The following is a 17,863-nucleotide window of genomic DNA, read 5'->3' as shown; positions in this document are numbered from 1 at the left end:
AACACCTAGATACATGATTAGTGCCCAAAAATACACATTTATTAATTTTAATAGTCAAAATATATTAAGTTTTAATTAATATTTTCATCAAATTAATATGATTAAATTTATAAATGAAAATATTTAATTTTAATTTAGTTTGTTTTATTTTGTAGGATTTAATTGATATTTTTGGAACTTGGAAACAAAGAATAAAGAAATAAATAAAATTGAAGAAATGAGGAAAACACTACAACATTTTTTACCAAATATTACGGCAAAATATTACATAACTTTAGAAGTGCTATTAATACATGCCAAAAAAAATACACGGACACATTATCGGCGCCAAATGAAAAGTAACAGGCGCCAAATGAAATTTTACTTCACAAATAAAAAAGCAAAATAAAAAATGAAGGGTTTTCTCTATTCTCTCGTTCTCTCGTCTGAATCCCTAATCTCTAATCTCTCTCAATCTCTTCCCTCTCTCCCTATTCTCTCGTTCTCTTGTTCTCTATTCTCTGAATCCCTAATCTCTCTCAATCTCTTCCCTCTCTCCCTTAGGCTGAGACCCTTCATCTTTGAGCTTCCAACCCATTCCCCTTCATCTTGTTCTGTCCGAATAGTTGAGCCCAAACGTCATTCATCGCTGATTTTAATGGTAAGGTGACGGCGATGAGGTGTATGCCGTCGGGTCGAGGTAGATATGGCGTCTCAGAATTGGATTTCGGGACGAGAAGGTTTGTTTATGGAGGCGGAGATTCGAATTGGAGGGGTTGTAGGATTACGGTGAGTTCTTCGAATAGGGATGCCAATGGCAGAGGAAGAAGGCGGAGCTCGAGTTCGAGTAACGAGTCTAGCTCGTTTCTTTCTCAGAGACAAACTTATGCTCTGTTGAAGCACCAAATGGAAGTGGCAGCAAAATCTAAGGTCAGGGTTCGGGGTATTCTCCACTCTTTCTATTAGGATTTTATCGGATGCCAATCAGAGAGTTATGTATTTATATGTTTTGGAAGTTATAGGACTATGAAGAGGCTGGGAGGATTCGCGACTTGTTGAAGTTATTCGAAGAAGAGGAGCCGGTTTTGTGACTGAGAGAGTTATGTATCGGAGCACGGAGAAAAGGCTCCCAATGTTGTTTACAAAGGCAAGGTTGACGATGAATTTTATATTGCTGTGAAGCGTTTCAATAGGTCGGCTTGGCCCGATGCTGGCCAATTTATGTTTCGTGCTCTATTTACTTTGACTCTTATGGAGAAAGAATGTGCGTGTTTTGATGATATTGTTTGGCTGGTTTTGTTGATCCATTGTGCTTGTTTTGGGTTTTCAGGAGGAAGCCAAGACGGTGGGACAGCTGCGCAGTGAGCGCTTGGCAAATTTGATTGGGTGTTGCTGTGAAGGCGATGAGAGACTCCTTGTTGCCGAGTTCAGGCCTAATGAGACTCTCTCTAAGCATCTTTTTCATTGTAAGGTGTCTCCTCCTTTTGTCTGTTTTTCTTTTTTCTCTCCCTCTTTGAGTTGATCTTGCATTCAAATTTGATGGGTACAAGGTATTTGTCGATGGGAAAACATATCAAATTTAACAATATATGAATGAAGATCATCGATTGGTTTTATAATTGGAGAGAGTTTCTTTATTTCTGGTGCACTTTTTGCTCTAATCAAATTATGCCCGCCCCCTTAGGAATTATCTCAATATAATACATACTTTAGGATCTATAAAAGGGAAATGAATTGAGTCTTTTTTTCTTCTTTATTTAAAGGATTCATTTATGAACCATAGGCATATAATTGATTTTAAAGGTTATCTATTTTGAATTGTAGGGGATACCCAGCCTATGAAATGGGCAATGAGAGTCTGGGTGGCTTTGTATCTGGCACAGGCCTTAGAATATTGCAGCAGCAAAGGGTGAGCACTATATCATGATCTTAATGCTTATAGAGTCTTGTTTGATTAGGTACTCTTCCTTTTCACGCTCTCTCTGTTTCCGAATTGTTTTGTGGCTAGGGTGTCTCTGGTAAGCTATTCCTATTTTCTAAAACCCTGAACTTGACAGGATGGTAATCCAAGACTCTCCTGCTTTGGTCTTATGAAGAATAGTAGAGATGGCAAGAGCTATAGTACCAACCTGGCTTTCACCCCTCGGGAATACTTGAGGACAGGTACTAATCATGGTCACAGAGAGTGCAATCTTCATTCTTATAATATAACTTATGTTTACTTTTGCGAATTTCTAAGTAGCTCATAATTGATTTTGTATAATTTGGACAACCAGAACGATGCCTTTCCCACCACATATATAAATTTTTTACAGAATCTTTCAACATATTGCACAAATTTATTCAAATGGAGCAATAATTAGTTATTCATTTTCCCCTGCCAGGAAGAGTGACATCAGAAAGTGTGGTTTACAGCTTTGGAACCCTGCTACTTGATTTGCTAAGTGGAAAACACATTCCACCCAGCCATGTAAGCTTTCTTTTCTTTACAAAGCTATATTTAAGGGGGATGGTTACACATTGACTTTCAGGTGAAACTTTTGACCAACGATAGTAGTTCATAATGTTTAAGTTCGCTTATAGTTGCTGCTATTATGTCTTTTACAAAGAATGTAGTGAGACAAATTTCTGAAGAAAAAAAAATGTTTCCTACTTGGATTCTGATTATGATGCGAATTATGGTCATATTATCAAAATAATTTTAAGCTAATGAGATATATCTAATTTCTTAATTTCCTTTCCCAACAGGCACTTGACTTAATACATGGTAAAAATATTTCTATGCTGATGGATTCATGCTTAGTCACCTGCCCCCTTCGAAAAAGCTTATTCTTTTAGGATTCAAATTATTAGTTTCTACTTCATTATTTCGTTGGGTTTGAAATAGAATAGTAGTTTTTCGATCCAAATTAGTAGTTTTATACAGAGTTATTGTTTTTCTTAATGTAATTTACGTTTTTCTTATTGTTGGTTGTGTCTGTATCTTTTCCCTTTTTCCTTAAGAATGGAGATTTTGAGCTAATAGTGACATCTAAAAGTTTAAAACCGATTCTGGGATTAGGGGAAATCAAGAAGTTTAAAAGATATACAAACTTAAGCTTGTTGTAAATCATTAAAGCAGAAAGGCAGAAAGAGACCATGGCTTCTCCTTCTCCTTCTCACCTCATAGCTATCCCACAACACCTCTCAAAACCCTCCCTTTCCCAATGTAAGTAAATCTCTCTCTTTCTCTCTATATATATAATATATATATATATACGTATATATATATGACACTACTAGTACCCTTAAGATGAACTAGTATGAGAAATAACTTAAACCCTTAATTTCATTGCTAAATTTGGTAGTAAACTCGAAGCTAGTCGAGCTCTGTGTGAAGTCGAGTTTGGAAAATGAGAGCAGTGGCACTGAGGATTCTGGTCACTCATCATCAAAACCTCTGAAGGTAAGGGCTTCATGCATTTTGGTATCTAGCTAATTATCTCTGTTTATTATCTTTTACTTGCAAATCACTTATGTTTTCTTAAGAACATCGTCTTAGTAGCTAGCATTGGGACATGTAATTGATTAGAAGACTTGCATAATTGTTTCTTTGTGTTTACAGAGAACACTTTGAGGAAAATGGTTTGGAAAAAGATCCAACAAGGAGCTCTCACGATATTTCTCTGACCGGCCTTATCATCAACAAGGTATATTATTATATTGTGATCTCATTTTCATTCTATCCATATTTACACTTACCTTGTGTTGTATGCACAAGCAGTATGTTGCATGCTTCTTTATTCCCCAGATTGTGTGCAAGAGCATTTGTTTTTGTCTTGCTACTACCCACTGAGAAATTATTATATATGATGTGTGTTTCAATTGCTTATAAACATCAATGTTCAACTGAATTGATGTTCAATTATGCCTTTGTTACACTTTTTTTTCTCTATATATCTTTACTGAGTTTAGCTTTCTCTTTTCTATATATATTACTATAATAAATATATGCTCCTAGCTCAACCACTTAAAACAAAAGTAGTAACTTGAGAGAATAGAAAATAGAGATCTCATTTTGTAGTGTCACATATATAGGTGGTGATGGTATAATTTCATTTATTAGATAGAAGGTTCTCACTCACATCCATTCAACAAACACCTTTAAGCTAGTCCTAATGACTTTAGTGCAGACCATTGCGTATTCAAAATCTCAGTGCTCTTATATGATGTATTATTAACTGGTTTTTGCAGGCATTGTTAAAGAAAGGTGCAAAGTATTCAAAATCTCAGTGCTCTTGCTGATCACTTTTCATGCCAGCTACTTCTGAAGTTACCCAGCAAACTGTCGAGTACATCAGAAAGACAGGAACTCAACTTCAAGTGAGAGGAAAATTTGGCTCAAAATGCTCTAAGATTATGAGACTTTAGACACATTAAAGGTAGTGTTTATGGCTGCATGATTTACACCAAATACATGGTTGTGTGTTAATATGCTATGTAGAAAGGTCTTCTAATGCTTTTTAGCTATTACTTCATTTGAGACATATTTATAACAAATGGTTTGTAGAAATTTGCTAAAGCTGATTTACTTCTGTCTATCACCATTCTACTCTAGTGATTGCTTGATTTCCCCAATTGAGTATATTAGGCCAATTCTATTGGTACTGGATTCTCTTTTTAATTTAGCATTAAATGCATATACAGTACAAAAACTTTTTCATGTATGAGGTTCAAGTGGTGGAGTTATTGTTTCTCTTTGATGTTTTTGATGTTTCCCTTCAACTCAGTGGCATTTTATCCTTTTGAGCTCTTGTATCTTTCATTTCATATGAGCATGCTTTTTTGGTAAAAAAAAACTGTGAATGTTTAGACATATACCTGTCCCTCTCATATTAGTGATGTTCATGGGGTCTTGAGGTATGTGCATCACTTGAAATAGATTTTTATCAATTCCAATTCTTAAGTATTTATATTGAAAAATTCAATCTGACTTGGCTTTTAGGTTTTAGTGCTTTTTCTTGAATGAGTTTTCAATTTTGATTTTTACTAATATTATGTGTTTAAGATGTGCACATTTGGATATATAAATATGGAGATTTCTTTATTAATAATAGGACAAATCCATAATTCATGTGTTTTGATATGAAGTTGAAATTCTGCTCTTGTATCCAACTCTAGTTTCTGTTGGTGGTTATAGTTAATTAGTGTTGGAAGATTAGGATAAAATATGTTTGCACATTTTTTGTATATTAGTGCACATTTTTTACAGTATATTTTGGACTTTATTGCAGGCTCTCCCATCGATTGGCAAGGAAATAGTTGAAGTTCTGGATATACTGCCGAGGTGGTTTGATTTACAACACATGTTTGTTGAAGGTATAGTTTATTTATTTATTTTTCAAGATTTTATATATCTTTGATTTTTTGCTCTCTTTAGGTGCATTTCCTTAATATTTAGTTCTGTTTTTGACATGGATAACAGGTGCTGGAATTAAGTATTTGTTAGAATATAATGATATCCTAATTATTTTTGGTATTTTTAATGTTAGATGATAAATTTTAAAGTTCGTAATTAAAAGATGTAAAAAACTTATGATGAAGAGTGCCTAAGTAAAGTAATGCTCTCTTATGATTCCATATATGGTGAAATCAAAGTGTTAGACAGATCTTTCATATGTTAAATTAGTCATGGTTTGTTTTATTATTTGGTTTTGAATAACAAATATGTATTTTATCCGTGTTTTTCTTTTGTTTGAATAAGGTGTCAACCTATTTATATACTCTTGCTATTTACAATTTTCTTTTCTGTTCTATACAGAAGTTGAAAGCTATTGTAGGAATTATCATTGATACATTAATAATGCCATTTTAATCTAAATTAGAGTTTATTTATTTTATATAATTCCTGCTCTAGTTTTTTATACTATTCTTCTTGATTTCTCATGTCTTGATCTGGTTCTGACATAGCAGTCCTTCAAGAAAATAAAAAAGTGAAACTCGAGTAATAAGGTGAGATTTTATTGCTGAAATTTATAGCAGTACTTGTTTTAAAAATCTTATGGTTTGGTATATTTGTGGACTTGCTGGTTTATGAATTCGCTTATCTAGATTTGTTGAAGGTATGGTTCTCCTGTGTTTTCTAAATATACTTGGCAACAACGAGTTGATGCGTGCACACTTCAGGTGTCCTCTTGCTTTTTATCAAAGATTTTCTCTTTGTTCAGTTTCTAGGAAGAAGTATAGTAATGTTTATTTTGCCAGCTTTACAATGGCATGTTGATTTAGCACTAAAGCTTGTGTGTTTGTTATCTATTTTATTTTTTTTATGTATTGTTTCAACTAGTAAATTGTTGAAACAATAAATTGATGCTAGTGTAGATATTTCAACTTAGTAGCTTACATAAGTACCCATGATTTCTCTCACCACTTGTTCTTTTTCTGCAACTCATAAGAACGAGATTCATTGGCAATGACTACTAAGAAACTAAGTTGTGATAGTTAAACTTATTGAGAGGTAACACCTTTGTTCCCATAAGTTTTCTTTCATTTGTAAATCCAGTGTTCTTGATTTTCTTAGTTGTTCGAAGCTTTTTTTTTCTGGTTTTGTTGCTTGTTAATTAGGAATATATATTTTGATTTGTTTTTTGAAATTGATTTGATAATCTGATATGGGAAATTTTGGGGAATTTTAGTTGGCACTTCAGATTTGATTGGCTTACAATATTCTTGTACAGTTAAAGAGTATACAAATTTTGAACTAAAGGGCTTAACTTTCTCTTGGTACTTTAGCTTTAATATGCAAAATTTGAAACCATAGACTTCAATTTGAGTCCAATATGGGCTCCTTTCTGACCACAGGGATCTCAGCCAGCATATTTTTGGTTCATTTTATAGTAGTTAGAATCTACCTCACACAAAAATATGTTGAATAACTTGCAGCATAGCTAGAGAGCTTGATTTGGAGGAATGGACTTCCAGGACTGAAACTGCTAATGTGCTGCATGAGCCAGTATGTCTCTTTTCATCTCATCTCATCTCTTCTTGCAAGTCATTTATAATTTAAGTAGTTTCTTTTTCTCTAGAGTTAATTATGAGCAATTCATAAACATTGTTTGGTAAATGAAAATTGTATTGTTCTGCTTTACTAACTCTGTTAGATCATTCCTTTTATTCTGTTAACTTTCAATTTTATACATATTTGTAAATTTTGGGCTCCTTAATCTAGTGAAACCCAAAAGCTTGACAAGATTGTAATGTTGAAGTTTCAATATCAGTAGAACATCATTAGTGAATTCTTCTGAACCTTGCTCAGAACATATTGAGAGCCTCTTCACTGTCACTTCCTTTCCATCTCTTAGTGCCCCCTGCAAATAACCATTTTGTTTTTGTGTAATCCTATATATGTTGACTTCTTTTTCAGATTGAAAAATAATAATAAAGAAATACTTTATTAATTACCTTGTAAACAGGGCCAAACCACCCTCTCCTAACTTGTTTGAATCAGAAGAGTTGTTAGTAGAAATTTTTATGGAAGCCAAATCAATGTATGGAAACTCCTGATCTGTTGAATCATCTCCATTGATGTTCTTATGAGAAATTTTCCAGAGATTTTCATTATTCCCTGAATAAGGAATCAAGCTGTCGATTAAGTAGAGAACAAAAATAAAAAATAAAAAAGATAAGCAAGTAACTCTTAGATAAGCTTGAACAAAATCTTTATTACTCTTTTTGTGTCTTCTGTTAAGTGCATAATAGCAAGCATATGAACCAAGAACTACTATCACAAGACATGATATAACAACAGCTACCAATGCAAACTAAATCAGTATAATAGCTTTTTGATGCAAGGATAGTAGTTTTAGTTTCTTGTTCCCAGATGTTGTTTCTTAATATTTGAGTTGTTTAAAATATGGTTTGAGTTGCTCCTTTTTGGGCAAGTGTTTTTTCTCTTTAGTGAAGATAAAAAATATTATGAAATGCTTGGTCCTGGTCCTTGGAGCTTGTTTTTTCACCCTGTGCTTTAACTTTGCAGCCTTTGCAGCTTTTGAGGGTTGTGTTCTGTCATGTTAATATGTATTACACATTCTTACAAAAAAGAAAAAACAAAAGGAAAAATTCTCAAACTTTTTATTCCATTAGACCATTCTTTTTTATTTCTTTATTTATTAGCCCAGTTTTCCAAGGTTCCTTCTTTCCTAGTTGGTCCTGGTCTGGTGGTACAAAAAGTGTCTGATTATACAACTTGTTGTAAAGTGTCTGATTAATTGGGTGCTAAAAGATAGGTTAATTAAGATATGTGTCATGATGTATCATTGGTTATTGGTTTAACATTTTTTTTTTTGAATTTATTTTAAGTGGGAATGTTTCTCTGCTTTGTCCCAAGATCTTCTATTCATGTTTAGTTTTGGTATTTGGGAATTTCAGCTATGCTAATGAAATATAAACACGGATAGAGATATGGAGTTTTGCTTTGCATAAGTCATTCATTAGTCTTGTAAATCAAAATGCATTCCATGCCAATCAGATTCGTTTTGTTTATGAATGTCCTAAAATTGTGCCTAAAATATAGCTGCTTATTTGAATATTTGTGGAAAGGGATAATGCTGTTTATTTGATACAATGAAAGACCACATTCTGAATCTCTTTGTAAGATCTTAACAAGTTTTTCTTAAGCTATTTTTGCAGCTAATGTTACTGATTGAGGTTCACTAATTGATTATCATATCTAGTATCAAGAAAGACTACATGCTAACATTTTCTTGTGCAATAGTGACAACTTTTATTTATACATTTTTCTGTTTTGGGAGTTTCCAACTTTCATGTTTCAGCTATATTAGGGTTGATATTTAGTTAAATATAATACTAATATGTTTCAGTCACTACACATTGTATGTATGTATGTACGTGTGTATATGGTTTTTCTCTGTTTTCTTTTGATTAATTTTTAGTCATTTTATTCAGCTCTCATTTTGCTTATTTTTTGTGGAAAAGTTTGTAATTAATATGCAACTTATATGAGCAAAGAAGAGGTCTCTTTGACTCACTGGATTAGAGAGTGATAGATGCCAAGCTTTTGAACTATTACAATACTGTTTATTTGACTAAATTTTGCAGTGTTTTAAAAAATTTCAGAGCCACATCATGAGGAGGTTTGCCTTGGAAACTTGAGGAGATTTCAATTTAGAGAGCTTCAGATGGCAACAAACAACTTCAGCAGCAAGTACTTGGTTGGATGATGAATTGAAGGATGGAGCAAGTTTCATGCATGGTTTACTTTTGTGTATTTTGTAATGTTTCTGTTTTTCATTTTTAAAGTAAAAAATGTTCAAGATTATATTACTTTATTATGTTATGCTTTCAAATTTAAGTTAGAACTAAGATCTCATGAATTAGACATATTCATGGTTTGAATTAGTTATTGATTAATGTAATACTTGTGGTTTATCAATCTATTGAGAATTACATTTTATGATTAATTTTGATTTTTTTTTTATCAAAATACAATAATGAAAATATTTTAATTAAAAAAAAACCTTATAAGTATATTTATCAAAATAAAATTTAAAATATATTATCTACACTAAAGTAACAAAATTTTATTACTAGACTTTTAATATGTTATGATTTAAAAACATATTATAAGCATAAAAAATCGTTATGGTTTATATAATATAACAAACTAAAAATGTTATCAAAATAATCAAATGTAACAGTTGAAAAGTGTTATGAAAAAAGTACAAGATTAAACTTCAAATTTATAATCAAAAACTCTATCTAAATGTTATTATTTGAATATTATAGCACCTAAAAATGTGTTATTGAATAGTTTAAGATAACACCGAACATAACATTCAAAAAATGTTATAGAAAAGACTGGACTTTTAATAACATGGGCTACGTTAGCATTTTCAGAAGTGCTATCAATAGTCCCAGATAGCACTTTTTAAGTGTTATGAATACTGTTTTTTCTTGTAGTGAAAGTTGGCATTTTTGCAACATGGACATTGAAAAAAATTAGCCCGCTGGCCTCTATCTCCACTTTCAGCGCCATGTGGCGCCTTGTCCTTGCGACACGCGCCGCATCCTCTCCTCCAAAGCATCTCCAAGCCCACCTGTCAGCTGCCCCTTCAACACAACTCCTTCAGCATAAAATTCTCCTTCATCCGTAGCAATGCCCAACACAACCTTCAACAACTCTCCAGTGGGCCAACTCCAGCAGCCCAGTCCAAAGACCTCACGGCCCAGCCTTGCCTTTTTCAGCAGTGACCCAACAAGGCCAAGCTTCCTCCACCAAGCCCACCAGACCCAACATTCTCCTCTCCCAACCAGTGCCTACGTGGCACCCTCTCATTGGCTGGAAATGGGTCAAAACCTTCTTGTGTCACCAGCCATGTTTTGTGGGTATTGGGCTTTGTAAATTTCTATATTGAGCTTTAAAGCTCATGTTTTTGTGGTATTTTAGAAAATGGGAAAATGACCATACACCAAAATAGCTAGGTTAATATCAATAATAAGATTTGATTTTTTTAAAAATCATATTTTATTATTAGTATTTCAAATTTATTTTGTAAACCCCATTTTATTGTTTAATTTCTTTTTAGTCCTTCTCTCCCTCTATAAATAGGGAACTCCTTCTTCACACTTAGTATGTAATTTTTAGAGTAAAGAAACTATAGCAAAATTTCTACTCACTTTCTTCTCATATTTTCTTCTTAGAATTTTGTGAGAATCATGAGCATAATGGCCTAATCTTCCTAGGAAGGTTAAGGATGATTCCATATGCTAGTGATGTTATTTTGCTACTTTGATTTACTATGTTCTTAATGTAAAAAATTTGAGTTATTTCTGTTCTTTCATCTCCGTCTTTATTTTGTTATCTTTATTTACTTATGCTAATAGTATATATGATTAGTCATGCTCTTTCTATGTACTTCTAATTAGTAAAAGTAATGTTGATATCTAATTTTATGTCTAATCTTCTACTGCATTATTGCCTTTGGGTATTTTGTCATTTTTAGATTTTTCATAAGATTAACATTGTGCTTTTAAAGTAAAGAACTTTATAACTCAAATGAACTTTTGTTAGAAAAGAAAATGGACTTTAATGTTAGATTTTCCAAGTAAATGTTGGGATGTGAACTATTTACTTGTGTATTTTTGTAAATCAAGTAACCAAGTAACTAAACAAGCATATGGATGATTCTTGAAACCTTTCATTTTCTCAAACTCTTGATTACATCTTACCTTTATTTCACTTATCTCATTTCATCACTTTATCAAAAATACAATACCAAAATCTCAAACATCTTCCCATTTACAATTTTATTTACTTCTTGTTACTAACTTTTTGTGTTATTTTCCACTAATCTTTTGATTTTAGGTTACCTCCTTGTGGATCGATCGCCCAATCTTACTACAACTACCGCTTAGTGGTAGTCACATTTTGGGCGTTAAACAATACATGTTTATAATCAAATGACTCATTTAGCGAGTTAAGCATGGTTTGAAGTTCATAGTAATGGTCTTGGAGTAACCAAGGCCTTACACCATGATTCCTGAAAAAGAAACCCCGGTGCAACGTCGTAGTGGGAGGATTGTGAGACAACCTGTTCGCTATGAATATAAGGCACATTTCCTTGTTTCTGATACAAACAAGGACGATCCATTAACCTTTAAAGAGGCAATGGATGATCTTGAAAATGAGAAATGGCAAGAAGCCAAGAACCAAGAAATGGAATCTATGTATTCCAATTCTGTCTAGGAACTTGTTGATCCACCTGAAGATGTCAGGACCATAAGGTGTAAGTGAATGTACAAGAAAAAAAGAGGTGTAGATGGGAAAGTAGAGACTTTCAAAGTGAGGCTTGTAGCCAAAGGTTACACTCATAGAGAATGTATTGATTATGAAGAAACATTTTCTCCTGTGGCCATGCTCAAATCCATTCGAATCCTATTATCCGTAGTGGCTGCCAATGATTATGAGATATGATAAGGTGACGTCAAGACAACATTTCTGAATAGCTATCTTGATGAAAGTATCTATATGGTACAACCAGAAGGGTTCATAAAGAAATGGGAAGATCAAAAGGTGTGCAAGTTGCTGAAATCCATTTATAGATCTTGGAATATCACTTTTGATGAAATAATTAAAACATATGGCTTCGAACAGAATGTCGACGAGGCATGTGTGTATAAATACATCAAAGGAAAAGTGATGGTTTTCTTAGCTCTATACGTGGATGACATTTTTCTCATTGGGAACAATGTAGAGACATTGTTAAACGTAAAGAAGTGGTTAGCTGAAAAGTTCCAAATAAAAGATTTAGGTGAGGCGAGCTAAGTTTTGGGAATCCAAATCCCAAGGGATAGGGAGAACAAGCTCTTGGCACTTTCTCAGGCTAATTATATAGATAAGGTGCTTGAAATATTCTATATGGAGAATTCCAAGAAAGGTAAATTACCGACCAGACATGGGATTACTCTCTCCAAGGAACAATATCCTAAGACACCTCGGGAGGAAGAGGATATGAGAAAGTATCCTTATGCTTTAGCAGTTGGGAGTTTGATGTATGCTATGTTGTGTACTAGGCCAGACATAGGTTATGCAGTTGGGATTGTAAGTCACTATCAATCAAATCCTGGTTTGGAACACTGGATTGCAGTAAAGCATATTCTCAAGTATCTTAGGAGAATGAGAGACTATATACTAGTATATTCAGAGGGTGAGTTAAACCCTACTTGATACACTGATTTTGATTTCCAATCAGATAAGGACAGTCGAAAATCGACAACTGGGTCAGTTTTCACTCTTGGTGGAGGAGCTATTGTCTGGAGAAGCATTAAGCAATCCATCATAGCTTATTCAACCATGGAAGTCGAATACATAGCGGCTTGTGAAGCAGCTAAGAAGGCAATTTGGTTGAGGAAGTTCTACACTGATCTAGAAGTTGTTCCAGATATGGATAATCCACTAATCATGTACTGTGACAACAGTGGAGAAGTAGCTAATTCCAAAGAACCGAGAAGCCACACGAGAGGGAAGCATATAGAAAGGAAATACCATTTGGTTAGAGAGATTGTACACCGAGGTGATGTGACTGTTAAGAAGATAGCGTCGTAACAGAACCTGGCTGACCCATTAATCAAGGCACTTACTGCAAAGTCGTTCATGGGTAACGTGCGCAATATGGGATTAAGGGAGATGTCTCACTTGCTTTGAGGGAAAGTGGGAGATTGTTAGGATTAATGTCCTAAAAGCATGTAAAAACATTTTATTAGTTTAAATAAAAGTAAAATTTTATTATATTTGAATGTTGTAATTATTGTTTGAATTAATTATATATTAATATCAAGAAAATTCCCTATTCATTCATGAGAATATGATCTTGTATTAGTACGAGAGAATTAAGATCATGTATAATGAATAAAATAGTCAGTAACATATTAAAATAAGGAATCTTTAATGAATGGTTACTAGTACGGTTTGCTAAGCATACGAGAAGCAAGTAATCTAGATTCGAATTACTAATGTGGATAGACATCTTAGTAAAGGTGTTGTATATAATAGAGATTATATATGACATGATCGATGAGAATTAATTATCTTTATAAACTTGCCATTTGAAGTAAAGATTTAATTCTTGTCATAATAGATGATCATTTATAGATCAGTCTAAATCATGAGTATTCCTGAACTCCTATTTATGTTTATCAGATCTTTTGATACACTCGTTAAGGTGTTTTAGAATAATGAGGCTAATTACTTTTGTTTTGAAGATTCAATATCATGGATGGCTGGGAACATGAATTACAATATTGGAACCCATGCTTTCCTATCGGATCGAATATTGGTTCCCTTAAGGGTTGATTCTGGGCTTGAATAGTTATTGAGCTCAAATATATAATTAGATTATAGATTAATTATTCATTGGTGAATTAATGGTACTTAAGGAACAATAGGTAATTAGAAGGGTAAAACGGTAATTCTTGACCAACTCTAATTAACAAACCAATAAGGGAGGACAGAACTACATATATTGATTATACCAATTAGAGTTGGTCAAGAATTACTGTTTTACCCTTCTAATTACCTCTTGTTCCTTAAGTACTATTAATTCACATTCACCAGTGAATAATTAATCTTTAATCATATTATAGATTTGAGCTCAATAACTATTCAGGCCTAGAATTAATCCTTAAGGGAACCAATATTCGATCTGTTAGGAAAGCATGGATTCCATTATTGTAAAACCATGTTCCCAACCATTCGTGATATTGAATCTCCAAAACAAAGTCACTAGCCTCATTATATTAAGAGACATTAACGAATGAATCAAAAGATCAAAAAACATAAACAGGAGTTCATGATAACTCAGGATTTAGACTAATCTACAATGATCATCTATTAAGATATGAATTAAATCTTTATGGAAAATGGTAAGTTTATAAAGATAATTAATTCACATCAGTCCTGTCATATATAATCACTATTATATAAATGTAACGCCCTGGATAACCAAGACTGTTACACTGTGTGTTTGAAATAGTGTGAGACTTGCTAATCAAGTCATTTAAACAAAAACGTGAATCTAATGACATGATCAGGTTAGGCTTAAAAGATTTTGGTTATAAACGAATAATTTTCATTAAAATAAATGTTTGGTACACAGGATCCCAAATCAAGGTTTAAATGACATAATTATAGAATTTCCAAATGTTATAAATAATCAAGACACTCTAATGGCAAAATACACATTTTAGGTTTCCGTCCCTGTACAATCCCTCAACCGTGGTGGCCGAGCAGATGACAACGTACACCTCACCCCCAGAACTCTCTAACCCATGGTCAACTTGTCTTACCCTTGCCTTTACCTGCACCACGCAGCACCCGTGAGACGAGGCCCAGCAAGAAAACATAATAACATAGCATGATCAATATCAATAACCAATTATTCCACAAAGCATAACCAAGTATTCCGCAACTCATAACGTTCACCTGTTCAGTGATAACAATCGACAAATTAACAACTTGTCATCCAGATACTCAACATATCATATTCATCAGATTAACGACAATAGTCATGTTCATAATCAACAGTTTATTGCAACCATTAAACAATATTTAGGGTCGGCTCCCTTAGGTCGCACACTCTATTTAACCCACTGTCTTCGGCTCACTTAGGCCGCCCCCAGTGTTATATCCACTGACTCCGGCCAGCTTAACCGAGCTCAGTGATTAATAAGTTTTCCTCAGCTACCAGTGGCTGAGCCGCACCCTGTGCGCAAGTATTGATTCCAACACTCTTAGGTCGTTTATCACATGTCCCCATGGCATAATACCATCTCATGACATTCATACAATTATAGGGAGCTCTTAGTCCCAACATATTCATATGGTTTATCACAATCATATAACAATGCATACAAATATAGGGAACACTTAGTCCCAACCTATCCACATAAAGGGCTGCAGTTTTCTTACATTTAATTCCAAGTGCTTTTATTAAGAAAGATGACCCCCGAGCACGATCCTGCCCCGAGCCCAAGCGTACACCTAGTCACAACCATGATAAAGGATTCCATCAATAATAAATGATTTAAGGTTTCCGGACCAAGTTCTAGCCTCCGAGACATCAAATTCCACCAAACACGGTAGTGGAATCGATTCCGAGCACCCTAGGTTAGGTTCCCGCGCCTAAAATCTCCATAAGGCCAAAAATGCCCTTAAGAGCTGCAGCCCTAGCCCTCCATGCCGCAACTTGCCCCTAACCAGAGGCCTAGCCTCCCCAAAAAACACACACGGGCTGCGGCACTAAGCTTCCCATGCCGCGGCCCGCCCTCCTTTCTGGCGCACCTCTGTTCTAGAGGGTCGTGGCACACCAAGAACTGAGTCGCGGCCTGACCCCTTCGAACCCAGAAAAAACTCCATTTTCATCCATTAAATCTCAACCAAACTAACCCAAAATCATCCTAATAATGTAATTCAACTACCATAAACATCCTAACATGTTTCCAGCAGTAAAACCCAACAAAAACCTAACTTAGAAACTCACCAATATAACACTTTGATTTTGAAAGCCATAAGCTCATGAAAACCTTAGAACAGGCGGTAATTCCCAAAAATTCAGATTCTAAACCATTATTAAAGGTGTTATCCCCATTTCCTGCCTTGGGCCCGGGACGGTGGTCCAGGCCCATTAACTAAGCAATTGGGGTTGGGCCCAGCCCAAGCCCGTTTGGCAGGAAGTGATTGACATCGACGGCCCAAGTGTGGGTCCAGACCTGGACGGTGTCCAGGAAGAATGATCTGGGATGATCATCCGGGAGAAGTACAGCTGTTTGGGGTTACGGTCGAGATGTATGCAAACGGTCCCGGAGCCTGGTAAACGATCCGGGCTCTATGTAGATGATCCGGGCTTACGGTAAACGAAGAGGGACAGAGGTAAACGAACTCGGGTCAAGTCCTCAGGGTTGGCAGGATAAAGCATCCGTGACCCTGACTCCGCCCCTTGAAACGTGGGAGTTGTCCCCACGTTTCACCTGCGGAAAAGGCCACCTCGGGATTGTACGCCGCTGGTTCAGACCTGTGCCGCCAATACCCTGACTGATCTTGTCCCCTGAATCTGCCTCATAACTCGGAATGCCCAGACCAAAAGCCCCATTTTGTTGGGTGATACATAGGCTTTGGGCTGCCCCAGTGGGCTCTGGTCATTGTTTGTCTTTTATGTTTTTTATCCTTTGTATTGGGCTTCCGATAGAGAAGCCAGCAATATTTATAACTTTGATGGGCCTGGGTCAGCCTGTCCCATGCCCAGTGCTCCTGTGAGCCTATAAATACATGTGATAGAGCATTGGAGAATGGATCTCTCTTTGGCTTGTATACAGTTACTCTGCTAAAAAAAAGAGAAAAACTCCATTGTTATAGACTTTCCAAGCTGTAATACAACTGTCTCGTGGACTAAGGCTCATTAACGCCCCAACCATGTAAAAATCTTGTTTATAACTTCTAAATCCCTTATCATTAATCTCGCTTAGTTTTTATTAATATAGTTTCCGAAAATCTCGGTAAACATTTTGGTACTTTCATTGAAAGCCTGAGAAAGCTAGTGCAAATATCAAGCCTCTAAAACAATGGTGAATACAAGACACACCACTTTCGACCCTACTAACCCAGAGCAGTGCAATGGAGAGCCGCTGCCCTCCCAACCTCTTCCTCAAAGTCCATTTGAGGACGCTCCTCATCAGACGTCCCACCCTGATGAGTCACAAGACTACGAAGGTGGAACAGAGTACGAGGAGGACTATTACGAAGAGGAGGGGAATGAGGGGGAATACCACGACGAAGCTGTGGATCCCGAGATCCCCAGAGTGGACCCCAACCAGGAGGATCTGGAGATGACTAGACTGAGGCAGCAAGTCCTGGACCAGGAGGCCAGGATTGCTGAGCAGGTGGAGGCATCTTGGCGGATGCAGGAGTCCCTCCAAGCCCTGCAGGCATTCATAGCCGCGCAGGGCCCAGCGACCAATCTCCCCGCTGGCCCGCCTCAGGGAGCGCAACATCCCTCTCCGCAAACCAGAACCGGAGCCCCCGATGAGGCCGGCCCCTCCCCCGGAGCAATTTCTTGAGCCATTCCCAGGAAACCCAAAATGGGAGAAAAATAAGGCCGCAGGAAAGACCCGAGAGAAACATAATCCCGTCCCAAAAATCGAGACCCATCCCCGGTCGCTCCCTAGGAAAGGGAAGGTGTGCCCCGTCCCAGGACAGGGCCACCCGACCAATGCGCAAAGGGACGCGACCGCGGGATGCTAGGCCTCGGTATGCCCCAGGGCAAGAGAGATGAGAAAGTTCTTTTCACCCCAGTGCCTCGATGAACAAAAATCACTAGGAACGCCCACGTAGCGA

The 17,863-nt window shown here is 35.8% G+C and overlaps 1 long non-coding RNA gene and 1 pseudogene across 1 annotated transcript; both read left to right on the top strand.

Annotated features, from left to right (window-relative positions):
* The first annotated feature begins 654 nt into the window (after positions 1-654).
* On the top strand, positions 655-2,817 carry LOC133795818 (serine/threonine-protein kinase BSK5-like; annotated as a pseudogene).
* A 540-nt stretch (positions 2,818-3,357) lies between these two features.
* On the top strand, positions 3,358-4,361 carry LOC133793962 (uncharacterized). The gene is made up of 3 exons (XR_009875048.1): positions 3,358-3,424; positions 3,584-3,668; positions 4,213-4,361. It is a non-coding gene; the product is annotated as an uncharacterized LOC133793962 (long non-coding RNA).
* The last annotated feature ends 13,502 nt before the right edge of the window (positions 4,362-17,863 follow it).

This window comes from Humulus lupulus, chromosome 8 (assembly GCF_963169125.1).
Source record: "Humulus lupulus chromosome 8, drHumLupu1.1, whole genome shotgun sequence".
NCBI lineage: Eukaryota > Viridiplantae > Streptophyta > Magnoliopsida > Rosales > Cannabaceae > Humulus > Humulus lupulus.
The sequence above is the reverse complement of the archived record's forward strand: the minus strand, read 5'-3'. Positions and strand labels throughout refer to the sequence as shown.